The 22,330-nt window shown below is 40.8% G+C and overlaps 1 long non-coding RNA gene across 1 annotated transcript; it reads left to right on the top strand.

Moving 5' to 3' along the window:
* Nucleotides 1–2,592: 2,592 nt before the first annotated feature.
* Nucleotides 2,593–3,913, top strand: LOC132037543 (uncharacterized). Its single transcript, XR_009409918.1, has 3 exons — nt 2,593–2,717; nt 3,416–3,484; nt 3,703–3,913. It is a non-coding gene; the product is annotated as an uncharacterized LOC132037543 (long non-coding RNA).
* Nucleotides 3,914–22,330: the final 18,417 nt, after the last annotated feature.

Here is a 22,330-nt window from a genome sequence, read left to right as displayed (position 1 = left end):
CTCACTTAAGTAATAATTCGGTTTTTTTGGTTTTTAGATTTTAATTTTGTAAATCCGAAACCAAACCTTTTAATTTCTCAATCCGAAATCAAACCAAAAAATCAAAAATCAATCCATATTAAAATTCGATTTGGTTCGATTTAATCTAAATAATACGCACCCCTAGATAGAGTAAAAAGTAAATGAGAGAAAAAAGGTTCATAAAGGAAGAAAGGAATCGACTGATTTGGGGAAAGAGTCACAAGAGAAATCTAAAATAAAAATAAAAAGTATATAAAAAAAAATATCAAGAAACTAGAATTGAGAAGAACAATTGAACAAAAAGGAAAGAGGAAAGAAGAACGCACTAAAGAGAGGAAAAGGCAGCACAGATGAATGGAAGTAAAGGGTAAAAGAGAGAGACTAAGAAGTTTAGATGAAAACAAAAATCTGCGCACAATTAACATGTGGGTCTATATCATTAATAAGTGGGATCTAGTGGAGATTCAAATACGGTTTAAAATTTATCCCCACTTTTGATTTATTTACAAAAATACGTTTGGTCGACATTGCTATGACTCATACTTACTTCCGTTCACTTTTACTTATTCACAATGGACTTTCAGACACCCCTTAAAAATAATAAATGAAGTGCATAATAAACTATAATACCCATATTCATTGTTGCATATTTCTAATGAGTTTGAAAAGTGATTTAAAATGAGGAATTAATATTATGGACAAAACAGAAAAAAAGAATTTATCTTCTTTTGATATGTTGAAAGTGATAAATAAAAGTGAAAATTTGACTTAATTGTGCACTGTACTCGCTTAAATGGAGTGAAATACACCCTATATACCATGTCATCACAAAAGGGTGTAATAATATCACTTTTGTTATAAATAAAGACTATAAAGTAAAACACCAGAGACAAGTATATAAAGAGAAACTAATATATTATTCAACTTTGAACTAATGTATAAATGAACTGAATTTACTTCTTAGTTATAAAGGAAAAGAACTTGCTACGAGACTTTTCGGGGAAAATTTCTTGTGAGGATTTTCGGAAAAACATGACAATGTTCATCTGTCCGAACTACTTACAAATTTCGTCTGTTTGATTTCAAGCCTAGAAGCTACTGTAAAACTTTTTCAAAAAAGCTATTTAGTAAATCGCCTTTATTTAAAGCTTGTCAGGTATCTCGCTTAATTGTAAGCTAATCAAGTTGAATATATATTTGAATGGATATCCATAATACAATGTATTTATACTAACTTAAAAAAAATTTAAGGGTCATAAAATCCCTAAAGTTAACCAACTTACATTTTTGGCTAGTGTTTGTGAGACTGTCATAATCAGTGGATGTTTCGTGGGCCAGGTGTTGTGCATATGAAATTGTTGTATCCACTTGTGAAAATGAAAAAGTGAGAATGATGTGTACCAATTGAGTGGAGAGAAATTGGCATTGTGACTTGTGTCAGTGTGATGTGTGCCGTGTTGTGTGTGTATCGACAGTAAGAAGGGATAAGAAGGAATCTTGCTGCAGTAAAAACGCATTGGTTGCATCTAAGGGTATGGCCTAGTGCTCAATAAAATGAATTGAGTATCATGAAATTTCAGGTTTAATTCACAGTATATACAAAAATACTAGGTGATTTCATCTTATCTGTTCTAATTTTGATGGATAGAGTTACGTAGTACCTATTACTGATGGGAGATGACAGGTATCTCGTGGAATTAGACGTCGAGGACTCGAGATACGTGCAAGCTGGTCGGGATACCACGGTTATCAAAAACAAAAACAAAAAAAAAAGAGATGCACTGGTTCTCTTTTTATTTATTTATTAACTAATTATTTTAGATTAGGAAATTAATAATTATACTAAATTTAAATATCATTAAGGAAAGGCATCAACGTTACTAACTTATTTATAAGAATTTACATTTTAAGAAAATATTTTAATTTTCCTCCTTAAAATAAAGGCAGAATTGATATTTTGAAAGATGTCGCTTTTTTGTTTTAATTTTCTGAAAACAAGCATACCTGTAAAAATAAGACTTAAAAAAATTATTTAAATGATAAAAAGGGTTAAACAATGAAGGGAGGGTCAAAAATTAAAACTATATCAATTGTACAAAATATCTTTATATTTTCAAAACATATACCGACGTTCAATTATCTCTGTCTACTTGAACAGGATATTAATATTCCCTCTAGTCCATTTTATTTGTCATGTTTTTCTTTTACATATTTCTTGAGAGAAACTTAATTAAAAAATAATTTGACTAAGTTTTTCTTATTTTTTTATCACAATTTAATTTTTTTTTCACCAGATTGATCTTTCTCCGCATTATTGAGTAAGCATAAAAGTAGAAACTAATAATCAATATTATCTTAATTTTCTAAAGTGACCACTATTTTGAATCAGTTATTTTTAAAGTGGAGCGGAGGAACATCAACTAAGATTCACATAATATCTCCATATAAGTTAAATCTCATAAATGTACTCAACCTCATCCTAGTCGTGTGGCCAATAATGTACGTGGTAACTGGCCTTTATAGACGTCGGCATTTGATTAGCTTACATTTCTATAAGTACAGAGTCTTTGTAAAACATTTACACACACCCATAAGTAATTCAAAGCAATTGTACACTATTATTTCAAGTTCAAAAACAAATCATGGATACTTCGAAAATAAGCCACGAAGCTGGAAAAGCCCAGGGCCAAGCCCAGGTCTGCCTTGCTCATGCGATTTCCTTTTTTTGTTTTTTAACTTCTAGTAACAGGAGTTTTACCAGAAAAAAAAAAAATTACGGACAGATAAAGCTAAACAACAAAATTCGTCGCTAATTCTATTTAACGGCAAATTAACAATGAAGTTCGTAGCTAATTTCAGTCTTTCTTATAGTGTGTGTGTATATACAATGCTAAAATTAAACTGTATGTATATATAGTAGTTACATGTAGAATTCTCTTGGCTACTTCGTATGTTTACTTTTTTGTATGTTGAATCCTTTAAGTAAAAGCTCTGACCCCGCCACTGATCACCTTTAGCAGTTTAGTGTCTTGACATAAGAAATGAAGAAAGGCTTTTCCGATCTTTTGCAACTTATAGATTATTTGAGATATTAAAATATGTGGTAGGATAGTTAAGATCCCTTCATCTTCAACTACAACTTTTATGTTATGAGTTGTCATAATAGATAATTTCTTGGTAAGAAATGTTTTACATTTCTCAGCGAGGACCTACATCTGGCACAAATTTGGATTAGTTGTATCGGTAGATTTAATTATATACATAATGCATAAAACAAAAAAAGAGAAGATCAAATGTTCTTTCATGCAATCGACGTACGTATTTAAGGGCTAAAATGGTTTTAGCTACTACTTTTTATATCATAGATAACACTTGTGCTATTGTTATGCATTAGGAAATGGGTAGTCAGTTGATGGACAAGGCTGGGAATGCTGCGCAGTCTACCAAGAAAACAGTGGAAAAGGTTTGAACATTATTAATTATGCGTTGTATCGATTAGACGTGACCAAATTATGATTTTAATTAGAGGTTCTAGGTCAACAAGTTGAAATCAATGAATTCAGTTAAACCTACATAATTGGTCCTATATATATTATCCATTGCAATAATTCTCATTCTTCTAAACTTTACTATTATTTACTAGTAATAATGATCTTTTCTATTTTGATGATATTGATTTAGATGGGGGAGCAAGTGAAGACCACAACACTAGGAGCAGCTGACGCCGTTAAAAACGCTACTGGCATGAAAAAATGAACCTCGTTAATTTCAACATATTAATAGTTTATGTGAAGATCTTGTTTCTTCTAATTTAGGCTACATCCGATTATGTTGCTTAGATTTGAACTCTTGTTGAGTCTGAATTATATTATAGAAGTTGTATCTTCAATAATGTTGTACGTAATAATATTTCTTATAATGAAATAGTTTCCCTACTTGTATTTGAGCACTTTCAGTATATATATGATCCCACTCTATTTGGAGGCAGATTCTTAATATCATCTCAATAGAAACAGAGTTCTATCGTGGTCTATTGAGTAAAGAGACACAACGAGCGAATGAATACCATTTTTAAAAATTCCTCTATTGTTTCTTTTTGAAGAACAAAAATTATGTAGCACAGATCGAGGAACTAAAGAAAAATTAGATTCACATAAATGAACAATTTAACGAAAGATATAAATGAAACTTTCGGAATCATCAAATGAAATGTAGATTTGAAGTGTCAAAGGAGTTTTACGTTCCATTTTATTAAATATGACAATTAACATATGTTGTACACGGTACACCAACATTGAAAATCCATTAAGTAGTAGCAAAAACACATGTTATGATACTTTGTTTAGATGAAAGCAAAACTGCTTTTCCATTCAGATAGAATTTACTTTTAGATTTGAACCAATTAATGCATTTGTGATTTACCAAACACATCTATGTCGTCCTTTAACATAGGCTTCAGTTTTCTACTGAAGCAATCACAAGAAAATTTTTACCATACAAAACTATAATACCACTAAACAACATATTTTGGTAGCATCAAGTTCTAAGCTCTAGAGTCACCGACTTCAACTGTAAACCAGTCACTTATATCAACACCAACTATTTTTCGCTAAACAAAATTCCAAAATTTTTGTCATGGTTCTGCGATTTATTTATTTTAAGTGTACGTTTCCATTTACCTTCCCGTTTCACCTCCAAACAATACTCTCCAACACTATTGGACTAAGCTAGAAGTAAAGTTGGTTCTCCCAAATACGCTAGCTTAAGGTCCACTGCTAATTTTTGTAAGTTTGAAAGACGTACCTGTTGCAAGCTAAAGTACTTACCTTAAGTTTCTTAGAAGCTTCTATCTCATTAATATCACAAACTCATCACAACTCGATAATCTGATCCTGACAAAAAAGCACTAAAGAACAATAATTATGCTTAAAGTCACAGAAAGCAAAGTGGAAGTCCATAAATTTATAGTGTAAGAGTTTTTGGCCAAAATTATCCCTCATCTTTAGAGGTAGTCCAAACTTTGTCCTTTAATATAATCTTGAGCACCATTAGTCCCTTATAAGTTTGTAGAGCTTGTACACATTTAGTCTAAGTAATGGAAAACACCCACATCCGTTAAGACTAATGGTGATATAACACATAAGACTTAGAGCCCATTTGGATTGGCTTATAAGTGGTCCAACCAGCTTATAAGCTGTTTTTTGGCTTTTCAGGTAAGTGGTCAAACCAGCTTATAAGCTAAAAAAGTGCTTAGAATGAACCAAAAAAAAAAATAGGTTGGGGTAGCCCAACTTATTTTTTTTGGCTTATAAGTAGGGCTGCATATCGGGTGGTTCGGTTCGGGTTTGAAAGTTATCGGTTAAACTTATCTAAGTATCAGTTTGTAGACATGTTAAACTGTTAAAAAACCATTAAGATATCGGTTAATGGGTTATTGGTTAATTGGTTTTTTATCGTTATCGGTTCGGTTATCAGTTTAACCGTTAAGATATCACCCGAAATTTTTTCTAGAACAAAGAACCCATCTTCAAAGCAGAATCAGAAACGAATTAACGAGATGCAAAATTAATAAAGTAGCTACAAAAGAAAGTACTGCGAAGCTTAGCTATAAATGGAGTTTGAAACTAGAAGCTGGCTGGCATCTCCAAGACGTTAAAAACTTGAAACCTTTTCTTCATATTTACATGAATCCTAGTTCCCAGATCACTGCTGATAGCTTTCCAATTTGACAATGTTGTCTTTTTTATGCTTCTTCATCCGAGTCCTCAAAAACTCCTCATTTTTGCTCTCTTTACTCGTTGCATCAGTGGCACAAAATTGTAGAGAGGAGAGCCGTTAACCCGCAAAGTTATTTCCACAAGCATTTGGTACTTCGATGCTTGGTAAAGTTTGTTTCACACCTTTGGAAGCAATTAGAAGCTTTGACATTCGGGCTAAGTTCTTGTAAAACCTTGCCTAACCCACTCAACGAGAAATAAATTGACTTAGGATTTACTAAGTAATTATATATGGAAGGGTAATAATGGAATGAATTCACTGGCTGGACTCCGCAAATTATATATGAAAGGTTATATATGGAAGGGTATAATTGTAAATAAATAAATGGTTATCGGGTTATCGGGTTACCCGTTAACAAAAGTGGTGAACCCGAGACCCGAACCGATACCCCAATAACTATAGAACACTACCCGATACTCGAACCATTAACCCACTAATCAACCATTAACCCAATAATCCAATTATCGGTTCGCCGTTATTGGTTTAACCGTTAACACGCATTCTACTTATAAGTCCGTTTTTGGTCAAACCAGCTTATAAACCACTTTTTTTAAGTTAAGCCAAACGGGCTCTTAGAAGAAAGAAAATTCAGATCTATTTCACAGCATTCACCCCTAAATTAGTATAGATTTCACTCTTTCTATGTTACAATAGTATGCCACCTTCTTCTTATTGTCTTTTTTCCTTTTTAATGTCTTTGTAATCCTTAGAAAATGCTAATGCCCTTTTTAGCACTTATCTTCCCATATTTAAGTCACACTGACTAACATAGAAGGGGAAGAAATACTGAAGGATCATCACTGATTAAATTGGCCATGTCAATACCAATATTTCTATTACTACTATATAGAAGAGTGGGTTTGAAGTGGGAACGACATGTGTGCTCAGGGGCGGATCTGGCCTATTAAGTGGGGGTTCAATTGAACTCCCAACTTTCGACACGGAGTATTAATTTATGTGTAAAAAATTATTAAAATTGTATATATAATTGATATGAACTCATAACTTTTAAAATATAATGAGTTCAATACCAAAATTCTTAAGATTGAACCCACATAATCTAAATCCTGGATCCGCCTCTGTGTATGCTTGGGTGTAATTATTATGAAATGTAATGGCATTTTGAAATTTAGTTATTTCACCCTTTTGGTTATCCATCATACACTCACCAACACAATAACTTCCCCTAATCAACTTTGTACTTTTTTTTTTCTTCGGGTTTTCCAAAAAAAAAAAACCTCCACCTATTTCAACCAAATCTTAACAAGCAATTTTCTCTATGAATTTTTTTTTGTTTTTAATATCGTGTGCATTAATTATAAGTTTAGAAAATGGTAAAGCTATTCGTGCTTACCCCGAAATTGGATAATAAGTTGAATTTGTGAGTGAGGTATAGAATATGTGGACAAACTTTAATCTATTTTGGTTTTTGAGGGAATATATATATATATATATATGGGTTCGTGCACGGTAACTTATATATATACAAATATATGTATTAATAACTTGGAACAAATATGTTGATATTATAGATTCAAGCTAAATATATATGTATATTATGATACTATATCGTATTGGATGGACGAAGCCAAGGAACACCGCAATCCGACCGAATTAGAGAGAGCTTGATAGAGTTTCAATATAATTTCTATTACAATGTTTCTAGATGCAAAAAAGCTAACCCCTCGAAAGTAGGGAAATGCCCCTATTTATAGTTTTGCCCATGGACTTTCATACAACAGCTCTTAGAAAAAGAAAGTTCTCTAAAAGGATAAGGTTGGGCGTACGGTCCGACACCCGTATGTATTAGCGAATTATGTGTGCAAAAAACGATTGACACGTGGCAAATCGAATAAATCGATCAACCGACTAACGGCCACGATCAACTCTCGGTCATGGAGAAGTCCGACTAACGGCCACGATCGGCTCAGCCTACGGAGAACCTACTAACGGCCACCATCGACTCGGCCATGGAGAAACCGACTAGCTGTGATGAGGAGTTTGCCCCGGATAAATCGGACCTTACGATTTTCCTTCGACTTCTTCTGATGCAATACCCCCGGTCCGAAAGAAAGTCTGAGCGCTCGTGCTTGTTTCTTCCTTCCTTGATCCCTGATCTCATCGGTCTAGTATTAATCCAATTTTTACCGTATACAGATAGTCCCCACACTTTTCGAACCGAAGTTTTGCCGGAGTAACGGGAAGTGGATGAGTCACGAAACCGGTGGTTCCATAAGCTTGTTCTTATCTTTTCATTTTGGCGGGAACAGTTACGTCACGACCTTCTGCCATCAGCCAAGTGTCACACCCCGAATGGCCAATTTTGGTAACCGCCGTAATGCACGTCATTTCAAATCACGTCTCATTAATTGTGGGACACGTGGCATCCCCCGGCGGGGATCTCAGAATCGTCTCAGTTCCCATGCCTATATAAGGCCTTTGACCCCTTCACTTCTTCATTTTACTTCTTCTTCTTCTTCTCCACTTCCAAATCACCTTCATCTCACATTTCTCGTTGATTTCAACCGTTCTCATCCCCAAATTTGTTGCTTACATTGATTGCAAGAACCTTGTCAACCTTTCATCTGTTGTTTTTCGATTGAAAGCGCTGCTTCGTTTCTTCTCACTTTGCCATTTTCAATTTTCCTTTCAATCACTGCTTCACTCTTTTCTTAACTTGGAACTTCTCCCTTATCAAATTTACAATCTCCTTTTCCATTTCTTCCGAATGTCTGCCAACACCGAAACCACCTCCCAGGACGTTCCCTCGGTTTCTTCTCAAGGAGCCGAGCCGGTTTCTCAACCGAAGGGAAAAAACGTCGCCGAGCCCACTACTTTAGACATAATACCATCCAAACCCAACTACAACAAAGAATTCGAAGCCGAGAAGCCTTCCTTGGTTGCGGACAGAGGGTACGACGTAAGGCGATATCCCCCGTCCATTACCGAGGATAAACTTGATCAGTGTCCGGCCGACTGCGGGATGTGGGATAACCGTCCGGTGCAGTGTTCGCCCCCGGGCCTCGACGAATCTATCACCGACCATAGGGAAGGCTTCTTGTACATTTACACCTATCCCTTTACGCTCAAACTCGACCCCCCAATTGATCCCAAGCATAGTGAGATGTGTCGGACATATAACGTAACCCTGGCCCAAATTGGTCTGATAATCTGGAGGACCGTGGCCTGCCTCCGGCTATTGGTCAACAATGCAAAAAAGAAATTCACGATGACTCATTTAATCCACTTATATTCCCCGAGGAGATTCCGAGGGGGTGTGATAAAGCTCGCCAAGCGAGGCCGGAACCCGATCTTTTTGAAGATAGATAAAGAAAGAGATCGGGGTTGGTTAGAGCGCTTGTCCGGTGAGACCGCCCGACATTATTCCGGCTGAGTATATGCCCTTCCCGGAAGAGTGGAACGATAACCGTAAGTTTCTCAGTTCTCCCTTCAATAATTATTCTTGAATGTTTCATCAAACCCTTGTATTTACACTTCCTCCCCTTCTCTTTTTATCAACCGTGGCATGGATACCTCCGGCCGTCCCAAACATGAACGAGTGGGTTGGAGCACTTCTTGGCCAACACACCCATGAAGAACTGACATGGGGAATCCTGTCGCGTGGCTAATGGGTTGCCCAAAATCATGGTAATACTATATTTGAATTGGGATATAATGTATCTTCTACTTTTTCTTTTCCTTTCTATAACCTCTTCGGTATTTAGGTTTACCCAAGGGCTCGGTGGAGCCCAGACCGGAGGCAGCAGCCGAGCAAGCTGTGCCGGTACCAGAATTTGATTCAGCCGGGTCATCCCGTATCATCGCTGCTGCCAACAAAAGGCGAAGAAAGCCCTCGGACAAAGGGCAGAAATCGAGGAAAAGGGCAAGGAGCGTCGTTCGGGCTCTAAGAGATGAAGAAGAGCCCGATTTAATTATTCGAAGGGTCGGTGTGGCCCCCTCCATTGAGTCTCTTCCGGAGGAAGAAGCCACCGTTCCGCCACTTCCTTCAGCCGGGGAAAGACCTTCCACTCCGGCTCTACTCACAGGTAGGGAAGAAACCCTTTACTCGGCACCTCTAAGGTCCATTGAATTCGTTGACATTTCAGGTGATGCCTCTTCTGAGGAGGTTCCCCTGCAAAGGACAAGAAGATCCGGGCTTGACTCGACTGCCGAGGCCGAACAAGGAGCTGAGCCGATATTTGACACCGAGGCTCCAGTGGATACCGGCTCACTGCCCGCTGGGGACCCAGCTGCAACATCCGAGGCACCTGCTCCTACCGAGGCCGTTGGTGCTGCTCCGGCCTCTCCTACTGCTCCGAGGTCGGACAACCTCGATGAAATATTTTTGGAAACCCCTCCTGCAACCGGGGAAGCTGCCGGCTTCGGACATCTCCCTATCCCTCGAGCCACGAGGGCGGCTAGCCGGTCCACCGAAACTGGTGCAAGGGAGAGCCTGGTGCGCACCTTCCCGGCTCCAAGTGTGGAACCTAAGAGGACAAGATCGGCCGTGATTACCGTCCCCGAGGACTGCAGCTTTTTATCTCGTCCGGTGGGAGTAGCAAGCTATTTGAGGCCCCTCGTCTCGGACTCGGATAAGCGGAAGATGGCCGGAGTCCCCTGGCAGAGTCTCATTAACGAAGGCATGCACGCGGGCAATCGAGTAAGCTTATCAGCCTATCCTTGCGTAATTCAATGTGAATTTTAGTTTCTCGTTTAACTTCTCCGTTTCTTTTACAGAGTGTGGTGCTCGTCAATGAAGCCTTCATCCGTGCTCAAAGAAGAGGTAGACAACCTTAGAGGCCAGCTGGATGCCCAGGGTCGGGAAACGGAGAAGTTCCAGCACCTTTTGCAAGTGAAGGAGGATGAACTGAACCGAGCTGTTGCCCTTACCAACCTTCAACCCGAGCTTGACGCAGCAAAGGCCGAAAACCTTCGATTAAAGGATGAGCTGGCCGGGATGGTCGAGAAGAACCGGCTTCTGAAAGTGGAGAAAGTCGGCCTTAGCCATGACAATGCTCGATTCTCTTCGAGGCTTAGTGAGCTCGAAACCACTATCTCTCAACTCCGAGGGGAGCTTGACTCGGTCAAGTCTGATACCGTGAATATGGCCGAGAGGCATCGGCTGCTTGAATCCGAGAGTGCCAAGTATAAGGAGAGAATGAGGGTGTTCGAGCGAAAAGCCGAGGACAGGGCCCGGATATGCGACGAGCTGAAAACCGAACTTGAGGAGACGGCCGAGGCTAATGATCTTCTCAAAGCCGAGCTTGAGTCGGCCACTCAATTCCAAAGAATCCTCGATGAAGAGAGGGATGAATTAGTGGCCAAGCTGGCCCAGGCTGAGGCCGATTTGACAGAAGCCCTGAGTAGTGTGGAGGCTGCCGAGGCTTATTCCACGATTGCGGTAGAGTATGAACGGTGGAAGTCTCGGAGGGCGCCGAGCAAGCCGAGCGTGGCTTTGCCGATCTCCCGGCCCTGATACTCGAGGCTAAAAGGACCGAGGAAGAAGCCAAAAGAGCCCTCGATACTGACTCCGAAGACTCCGAGCGAACAGTGTCCGAACATTCTGGATCCAGCCACATCGGATAGACCAGGGCCTGTATTTAGCCTTTATTTTGTCTTTTGCCTTTTTGGCTTTTGTTTTTCAACTTTGTAGGAATTTCAGGTGTACAAAACCTACATATATGAAATGTGCATTTTTCTTGTTGACTCTTTATTCTTTTGCTTGAATGCTTGTTATGACTTTTGCCGGAATTGCCGGCTCGTTATAAGGACAAGCAGAGACTTCGGAGTCACTTTTTCGGACTATGCCTATATATTGGTTTTTCTCTTCATCCGGTACGTTTTGTCCGGGAATTGGATCGAGTGGTTTGCCCGTGGGACTTATTTATGCTTCGTGAATTCAGACGTCTCCAATCACGTTAGCATTTTAGGCCGACATTTTTTTTTTGCATTCACTTATCGTAGATTGGGTTCGGACACCGAATCCTCGCCTTACCAATTTCTGCGTCCCCATTCGAGGGTGTTAAAGATTTTGGCTCGGTTCGATGTGACCTTGTTGCCTTTGTCGAATTTTAGACTATAGTGCCGAGTGGGGTATATGAATAAAGCGATGCCGAATTTCGGCGGTAATCAAGGGTAGTGTGCTTTAACAAGAAGACATATCTGAAATGCAATAATCCGAATTTTTAATAATCTTTGTATTTGTACGTACATGATATGAAGACTTTGTCCGTTTCCTTCTGTTTTTGCCGTAGCAAATTCTAAGTGGACACGATTCGTTCTGATCGTTTGGTCCGTACATCAAAACCTATCTGAAGGTCCGATTTTGGTTTTGAGCCGTAGCAAATATTAAGTGGACACGATTCATTCGATCGTTTGGTCCTTACATCAAAACCTAATACGGAAAGTCCGATTTTCGAGGATCCAACGGCGTTCGCTTTGTTGTTGAGCTCCTCCGTTTTCAACTAACCGGGGTAAACCTCGATGTGGGTATAGTAGTCCCCTAGTGCTTATTCGAGCTGCAAGATCGGGTAAGCACTATTCAGTCCCCACTCGTAGGGTGTGGCCCCGAGTTTTCGGGCGTTTGTACTCGTCTTATTCTAGTAACACGTTGTACTTGTTGCCTTATTAAAAACCTTGTCGGCAAACCCATTTGGGACAAAAAGCCGTCTCTTGAAAAAGAGTGCGACACGTGTTTTCGGACCTAGCACCTAACTTTATCCCAGACTCGACTTCCGCAAAAAGAAAATGTTAATGAATAAACACACAAGTGTCCATACCTTAGCAAGCAAAAGTAGTATCTCTTCAAAATGAGCCACGTTCCGGTTATTGCGCAACGTTGCCCGTTCGTGGATTCTAGCCGATACGATCCTCGCAGCCACCTTGGTTATCTTGTACGGCCCTTCCCCGATTCCGACCCGGTTTTTCATCGTTGGGATTCTTGGTGTTCAAGGTAACTTTCCGAGCACCAAGTCCCCGATTTGGAAATGTCGAAAATTCGGCCCTCCGGCATAGTACCTTTCCGTTCTCTCGCTTCCGGGGTCGCAATACGGACCAACGCGTTTTTTGCGGGGTTCATCCGTGAGATCGAGTCTTACGGTCGTGGCCTCTCGTTTGATCCCTCGGTGGTGTACCTGAATCGGAGACTCGATTCACCAACTTCTACGGGAATGAGGGCTTCGGCCCCATAGACCAACAAGGGTGTTTCTCCGTGCTTAATTTCGATGTGGTTCGTAAGCCCACAAAGTACCTCGGTAGTACTTTCTCTCCGGTGATGCTTTGATGTTTCAAGTCTTTTCCTCGGATTTTGAATTATTGTTTTATTCGTAGATTCCGCCGTCCGTTCGCACACGGGTGATACGAGTGATACGATTTTCTTGATCTTGACCCTTCGAGGAAATTATTGACTGCGCGAATGAACTCGAGGGCCGTTGTCACAAGTTATCTGCGCCAGATGCCGAAACGACAAATAATGTGGTCCCATATGAAGTCAATAACTTCCTTTCCTCTAATCTTTTCGAAGGCTCCGTGCTTCAACCCATTTGGAGAAATAGTCGATCATAAAACAAAATAAAACGGGCCTTACACGGCGCCCGCAACGGACCAACAACGTCCATTCCCTACTTCATGAAGGGCCGGATATCACCGAATGCGGTAACTCCCGGGCCGATGAATCATCGGGGCATGTCTTTTACACCCGTCACATTTTCGGACAAAATTCTTCGAATCTTCCTCCATCCGGTTCCGTAGTAACGGCCTCGATAATTTTTCGGACTAAGGCTTCGGCATCGGGTGATTGCCGCGGGGTCCCCTCGTGTACTTCTCTCATCACATACTCGGTTTCTCGGACCCAAACACTTGGCCGGGGGTCCGAAGAAAGGCCGTCGATACAATTGACCGTCTATCGAACGGGAATCGCGCCGCTTTTGTCCTTGGTACCGCGATTCTTTGGGTCACTCGGGGAGCTTTCCATGCTTGCAAGTAGTCGATGTATTTGTTGCACCAATCCCAAGTTAAACCCATCGTGTTTATTTCGGATGCCCGTTTTCTATCGGCGAATTCATCAAGTGCACCACCCGTGGTTGATTTCTTCCCTTTCGACTGAAGATCCCAAATTAGCCAATGCATCGGCTTCGCTATTCTGCTCCCTGGGTACATGCTGGATGGTCCATTCTTTGAACCGGTGTAGTATCACTTGGATTTTTTCCAAATACCTTTGCATTCGTTCGTCCTTGACCTTAAAGACGCCATTCACCTGGTTAACGACCAAGAGAGAGTCGCATTTTGTTTCAATTATTTCGGCCCCCATACTCCGAGCTAACTCTAAACCTGCAATCATAGCCTCATACTCGGCTTCATTGTTAGTCAATTTAACGGATTCTAATGGATTGTCGAACGGCATCCCCTATGAGAGGTTCGAGGACGATTCTAGGCGGAACCTCGAGGTTCGAAGCCCCGTCCGTATGTAGCGACCAAATACCCGAAGCTTTTCCCGAGGTTAGCAGAAGTTCTCTTTCAACCTCGGGGACCATAGCCGGGGTAAAGTCCGCCAAGATCTGGGACTTGATGGCCGTCCGAGGTTTGTATTCGATATCATATCCGCTAATCTCTACAGCCCATTTAGTTAGTCTACCCGATAATTCTGATTTATGCATGATGCTCTTTAGAGGGTAAGTAGTCACTGCACATATCGGATGGCATTGAAAGTAAGGCTTGAGTGTCACACCCCAATCCTGATAGGGCATGACGGGCACCCGACTCTCATCAGAGTCGAGCGAACCCTCAGACATTCGCTCTATCAAAACCTGTCATTTCAAAAACTTTTAAGAACATAAAACTTTTCCAAAAAGAAATCATCTAAAATACATACTCTTTTAAAGTACACAAATGACGTCACTCTGTCGACATCTCGACAAACATACCACTTTTTGGCATTCCGGTGTCGCAAAGTCTCTAACATATACAAAATACCATAACATAAGTACTTTGACTCGGCAGACTCCGAATTGAGATGGAGCTCACCAATCCGGTCCAATACTTGGGAACATCCTATAGCCAAATGTCTTCACTCAATATCTGTATACACTGCGTGGCATGAAACGCGAGCGCCACCGAGCAAAGGGACGTCGGTACGAACAATGTACCAAGTATGTAAGGCAGAACTGAAAACAATATATCTCGGCTCGGATGATAAAGAGTAACTCATACTATGACATGAACTAACTCGATAAACATGTATGTGCATATGAACTTTTGATGCAGCATGAGTATGTGTGTGTGTGTGTGTGTGTATATATATATATATATATATATATATATATATATATATATATATATATATATATAATGCATGCCTTCACTGCTCGCATGCCATAAGCCGGGCATAATAGCATAATGGCCCTTCCGGGCATTATAATCATCGTATACCCGGTGATCGGGGGCGTATATAACGCCTTATAAGTTTTCCCTTCCCTATGAAATGATGTCCATGTATGTAAATATGCAAATGCATGAAAATCTTTGAAAACCATCAAAAGACTCCGCCGGAGCAACATTAACACAAAACAAGAGTTACTTCATTTTACCTTTGTCTCATTCCGACCCCCAAAATTTAAATGTAAAATGCATGGGAAAGAGAAAACCATCAGCCCATTTTTTTAGCAATTAGACAACGTTATGAAATCGCAGAACCTATGGATGCCCAAATATTATTCGGGACTTAAGAGGTCAAGATACGAATACTCCTAACTTTGTCTAGGAATAGAGTCTTTGGAGTTAATTTATTTCTTGGGTTCGTTTAGATAATAAGGTCTTTTTCACTACCATAATCATCGCCATTATCATGTATCCATCTTGAATGATCCATAACATAAAGGTCGAGGCTATATGTTATATAGCACGCTCGGACATAAAAGCCGAGGCCATAGCACATTCGGACATGTTCGAGGCCATAAGACACTCGGACATGTTCGAGGCCATATGTTATATAGCACACTCGAGACATAAAAATGGCGAGGCCATACATTATATAATACGCTCGATCCGTCGAAACATCTAGAAACTTAGGCTTGAAAATCTCTAGGATTGGAGTTATCGTAAGATTCTTCAGAAACTATAGACTTCTGGCATTGCTAGGAGTAAAAATATTATGGATGTCATGTATGGGATCAAAACATAGGAATCATGCCTTTGAAAGAAAGGGACGAGCCTTAACATACCTGGAAGCTCGCTTCTCGACTTTCCAACCTACCTCCTGTCTTGAAATCTACATATAAAACCATTCATTCTATTATTAGGCCCGTTGTTATATACTTATCCTAAGCCTCCAAATAAATCTTTCTAGAGTTGTCTTAGAAATTTCGACAAGATCTCCTCTCGTTTATATACCTAGCCCAAAATCTCAACTCGACGAACCAACAATAACAACAACAATACCAACATCAACAACAATATTATTAACACCAAAATATTCCATAAACATCCCACACGATGTTTTATCCAACTTTTCGACCCATAAATTCCTTATTCGCTCATTTAGTAACTTTTCATCCGTAGATAAGCTTAAATCAATACTAATAAGGAAAAATTCATACCTTTCACCCGCTAGAATTGCAATATCTTCGATTATCACCTTGAATCCAAGACAAGTTTCACCGCAATACGATAGTATAATCGCAACTACGCACTGTCTAACCTTAAATCCGGAGATTATACTTAATTCGCGTTAAAATCTAGTGGATAGAAGTTGGGAGAATTTTCCAGAAGGTTTGGGAAATATTTGGAGGATTCTTGGCTGAAAAATGACGTTTTGGATCAGATTAGGTCCTTAAATAGTGGGTCAAATTCGGGTTGGGGGTCACTGTAGCGCATCAGCAAGTCGGTGTACATCAGCGCAAGATCGTAGCACGCGTTTTTGCTTTGTCAGCCGAGCTTGTAACGTCCATAATTCTCTACTCGATGTCCTATCGACGAGCGGTTTATTGGGTTGGAAACTAGACTCGACGAACTTCATTTTAGGCTTTTACCTTGCTTCAAAACTCCTCATTTACTAAAAGATATTCTTTCTCCAAGTTGGGCCAAAATTACCTCTCATATTCTCTTCCAACAAATTTAATTTCCTTAATTCACTTGCCCTTCAATCCTTCCATAGCTTACAATATGCACTTCAACCCTTATAACCATAAGTTAAACCCATATAAGCTCACATACCTCCTAAAATGTAGCTTGAATCTCAACATACGAAATTACGGGGCGTAACATTAAGCTTTCTAGAAGCACTTACCAATGCCAATGCCAATTTTTCAAGGTGGGGATAACGGGTCTCCGCATCCCCCAAAGTTCTACTCACATGATATATGGGGAATTGCTTACCTGATTCTTCTCGGACCAAAACACCACTTACCGCTACCTCGGATACGGCAAGGTAGAGAAAAAGCTGCTCGTCCGCTTTCGGCGTGTGCAGTAGAGGCGGTCTGAACAAGTACCTTTTCAATTCTTGTAAGGCTTTTTGACATTCCGGTGTCCAGGTGAAGTCATTTTTCTTCCTTAATAAGGAGAAGAAACGGTGACTCTTGTCCGAGGATCTCGATATGAACCGACTCAGCGCCGCTATCCTTCCGGTGAGCCTCTGCACTCCTTTGACGTTATTTACCACCTCGATATCCTCCATTGCTTTGATCTTGTCCGGGTTGATTTCAATTCCCCGGCTAGACACCATAAAACCCAGGAACTTGCCCGACCGGACACCAAAAGCGCATTTCTCCGGGTTAAGCTTCATATTGTATTTTCGGAGCACATCGAAGGTTTCCTGCAAATGTTTTAAATGGTCCTCTGTTTCCAGGGAATTGACAACCATGTCATCAATATAAACTTCCATTATTTTTCCTATATGTTCTTCGAACATCCCATTAACTAGGCGTTGGTAAGTTGCACGGCATTTTTTAATCCGGGTGGCATGACATTGTAATGAAGTCCCATACCGGTAATAAAGGATGTTTTCTCTTGATCCTCCAGGTGCATCCGGATTTAGTTATACCCGGAGTAGGCATCGAGCAAACTTAACATTTCATGTCCGGCCGTCGCGTCGATCATTCTATCGATGTGTGGCATCGAAAATGAATCTTTCGGACATGCTTTGTTTAGATCCTTATAATCAACGCACATTTGAAATTTATTACCTTTTTTCGGCACCACTATTACGTTAGCCAGCCAATCCGAGTATTTTACCTCCCGAATAGAGCCTATTTTCAAAAAGCTTTGTTACCTCATCCTTTACGAAGGCGTGCTTCGGTTCTGCCATAGGCCTCATAGCTTCGCTTCACCGGGAATTCTCCCGTCGAGGCCGAGCTTGTGAGTTGTTACTTCGGCACACCGTCATATCTATACGGGACCATGCGAAACAATCGGCATTAGCTTGAAGAAATTTAATAACTTGTTCCCCGAGCTCCGAGGTTAACCCCGTGCCTGTGCATACCTTTCATCCGTAGACATTCAAACAAGACGACTTGCTCCAACTCCTCTACCGTAGACTTGGTTGCATCCGAGTCATCCGGAAAGACGAATGATCTGGGTATATTGAAATCATCCTCTTCATGCCCCGGGTCCAACCGCTTCTGTTCCGTTGCCGAACCCGCGTACTGTAGTTGCTATTTGGGGTCCTTGCCCCCGATTGACTCTTCTTTTTTTTTTTATCCGATTTTTTGGGAAGGGGTGACGCTTCCTCGACCGCGAACATCTCCACTTTGCGGCGGGCTATTCACCTCGGATGGTTTTTATCCCTCCGGGGTCGGAATTTCGGCAATGATGTAACGTCGATGGCACGCCCTCATGCTATGTATCCATGGTCTACCTAGCAATACATTATACTTCATATCTCCTTCGAGTACATAGAACACCATTTATTAATAGTGCCATCAATGTTGACCCAAGAAAGAAATCTCACCCTTCGTGGTTTCACTCGCCATATTGAACCCGCCGAGCACTCGGCTACCGGTACGATTTATCGATCGAGTAGCCTTAGTCGTTCAACCACTCTCCACCGGATGATATTGGCCGAGCTACCTGGGTCAATCAAAATACGTTTAACTTGTGATTTAAAAATAAGAATAGAGATTACCAACGCATCATTGTGCGGTTGAATGATGCCTTCTGCATCCTCGTTGCTGAAAGAGATGGAACCCTCGGGTACGTAATCCTGGCTGCGCTTCTCACGAACAATGGAAACCTTTGTCCGTTTCATCACCGGCCCTCTAGGAGCATCAGTACCCCCGATTATCATGTTGATTATATCCGAGGTTCTACCCGGTTCGGCCGTTTGTTTGGCTCCTTTTCTTGTAGTGGCCTTTAGCCCGCTCACTCGAATTCACGAAGGTGACCATTTTTCGAAGAACGGGCCACCTTCTCTCTTAATTGGCGACAGTCTTCTATTCTGTGCCCATGAGTTCCGTGGTATTCACATATCATGTTCGGGTCCCGCTGACCGGGATCTGATCTCAATGGTCTCGGCCACCTTGCTTCTGCGATACGACCTATGGCCGAGACGAGATCCGAGGTATTGACGCTGAAGTTGTATTCCGATATCCTTGGCGGGTCTCTGTTGGTAGCCGAGCTTCCGGCATCATTTCTAAATGACAGACCTCGACTGTTCGATGGCCGCTCGGTTCGTTTATCTCCCCGACCGGAGAATTGGCCGGGACCAGTCCTCAATTTTTTCGACCTGAAGCTTGGCTTTTCTGAATGAGAGTATGGCCGATATCTTTCCCTCGATGGTCTTGACTTCGGATTGTAATTTTTCCTTGATCTCTCAGAGCTTTTGTTCATGTTTATGGGCCCCGGGGGAAGTTCGAGTTGGTCATCCTCTACCCGAATCTTTGATTCGTATCTGTTGTGGACATCCGCCCAGGTCACAGCCTCGTATTCCAGCAAATTTTCCTTTAGTTTGAACGAGGCCGTCGAGCTCCGAGGATTGAGTCCTTTGGTAAAAGCTTGTGCAACCCATTCCTCCGGAACCGGAGGGAGCTCCATCCGTTCCCTTTGGAACCGGTTGACAAATTCACGTAATAACTCATCATCCCTTTGGGCTATTCGAAAATATCCTCCTTACGGAGCCCGCACTTTTTGGCACCGGCATGAGCTTTTATGAACGCATCCGCGAGCATTTCGAAAGAAGTGATTGAATGCTCGGGCAGATGGTCGTACCAGGTCAATGCTCCCTTTGACAGAGTTTCCCCAAATTTTTTCAACAACACGGATTCAATTTCATCCTCTTCAACATCATTACCTTTTATGGCACAGGTGTATGAAGTCACGTGTTCCTGAGGGTCCGTTGTGCCGTCATATTTCTGGATATCCGGCATTTCAACCTTGGGATCAATTTCGGAGCCGCACTCGGAGGGAAAGGCCTCTGGATGTACCTCTTCGAATCTGGTCCTTTCAGAATAGGCTAAGCCCCTGGGATCTAGTCCACCCGAGAGTTATATATTTCCACCATCTTCTCAGTCGAGTCTACCCGCTTCGCCAATGTTTCGAGCATTCTCAGAACTTCGGTGGATGAACCAGCTCCGGACCCATTGCTCTCGACCATCCGTGTTTCGTCCCCTCTGTGTTCGGTAACACCTCTCGTCTTCTCCGGGGCCATTTCATCATTTTTGCTTTGTAACTGGGCTATCGCGACTCCTTGTTCGGCAATAGCTGCTCTCTGTTCCTGTAACATTTCAAAAATTAGACGAAAGTTAATTTCATCCGGGTATTCGCACTTTCCGGCCTTGTGCCGGGACAAAGTAATTGAATTGTGAGTACTTAAGGGATCGGTGGCCGGTTGGGCGGCATTCTCCTGGTTCACGGTGTTCTGCCGGTTGAGGCCCTCTCTCGAATCAACGGGGTTTGGGTCAATAGGTTCCGCTGGTAATCCCCGTAGCCCACTGTTCTCGTTTTCGACCACAATCTCGTTGTTGTTGACATGACCAGATTGTCCATTGCTTGCCATTTGGTCCGTTTTCACAGAGACGAACAAAATATTGTAAAAATCTTAATGGGTAAGAGATAGAAACCGAGATCAAAGACCACTATTATCCTAGGCCCCACGGTGGGCGCTAAACTGTTTACCCCGAAATTGGCAATAAGTTGAATTTGTAAATGAGGTATAGGATATGTGGACAAACTTTAATCTATTTTGGTTTTTGAGGGAATATATATATATATATATATATATATATATATGTGTGTGTGTGTGTGTATATATATATATATATATATATATATATATATATATGGGTTCGTGCACGGTGACTTTTATATATACAAATATATGTATTAATAACTTGGAACAAATATGTTGATATTATAGATTCAAGCTAAATATATATGTATATTATGATACTATATCGTATTGGATGGACGAATTAAGCCAAGGAACACTGCAAATCCGGACCAGAATTAGAGAGAGAGAGCTTCAATAGAGTTTCAATATAATTTCTATTACAATGTTCTAGATCTGAAAAAAGCTAACCCCTCAAAGAGAAATCTCTCTATTTATAGTTTTGCCATGCGCCTTTCATACAACATAAAGCCTTTAGAAAAAGAAAGCCCTAAAAGGATAAGGTTGGGTCGTACGGTCTGACACCCGTACGATTGGCAGCACTATGTGGCAAAACGGTCTTGACACATGGCAACTGAATAACTGATCAACCGAACTAACGACCACGATCAATTCAGCCATGGAGAAACCGGACTAACGGTCACGATCAATTCGGCCATGGAGAAACCGGATTGGCTGTGATGAGGAGTTTGCCCCGGATAAATCGGACCTTACGGTTTTCCTCCGACTTCTTCTGATGCAATACCTCCGGTCCGAAAGAAAGTCTGAGCGCTCGTGCTTGTTTCTTCCTTCCCTTGATCCCCGGTCTCACCGATCTAGTATTAATTCAATTTTTACCGTATACACTATTCTTAGAGAAAATTTAATGAAAAAAAATAAGGATTTAAATTAACGCAAAAATCGCTAATGAAGTCATAAAGGCCAAAAACAAGGAATTAAAACCTATACCTTTGGCTAAGCTTAAAAATCACTAATTTTAAACACATATGTCTCACATAAAAATAATGAGGAATAATATTAAGAAGACGAAATATAAACGACTAAGAAATGTACTTTCCTTATAATTACAATGACGAAGTTGGTCTATACTTAAAAGTTTAAGATTACGACAGATGCTAACACATGAAAGCGATTTTCAGTGTTGTTAAGTAGAAAGAGATGATGTCATGAAATTCAGCAAGAGAAGGTATTTCAAAATTTTCAATTGGAGAATCAAGCCTGAAAAGTCATATATGAGAGAACCGGACTAGATAAAATATTTTACTGATATTTTCAATTAATTGAATTATAATACTCTCAATATTAACAATTTCAAATTATATTACTAAAATATATATACTATTTTTTGTGTTGGGCCCGTGCTAACACGGCTTTCGGCCATCTAGTATATATATATATTTATATTATAAAAGAGCGAGTAGCAGGCAGCTGGTTTCG

The sequence above is a fragment of the Lycium ferocissimum genome, chromosome 11 (genome assembly GCF_029784015.1).
Source record: "Lycium ferocissimum isolate CSIRO_LF1 chromosome 11, AGI_CSIRO_Lferr_CH_V1, whole genome shotgun sequence".
Taxonomy (NCBI): domain Eukaryota; kingdom Viridiplantae; phylum Streptophyta; class Magnoliopsida; order Solanales; family Solanaceae; genus Lycium; species Lycium ferocissimum.
Note: the sequence above shows the minus strand (reverse complement) of the source record. Positions and strands in the feature narration are given on the sequence as shown.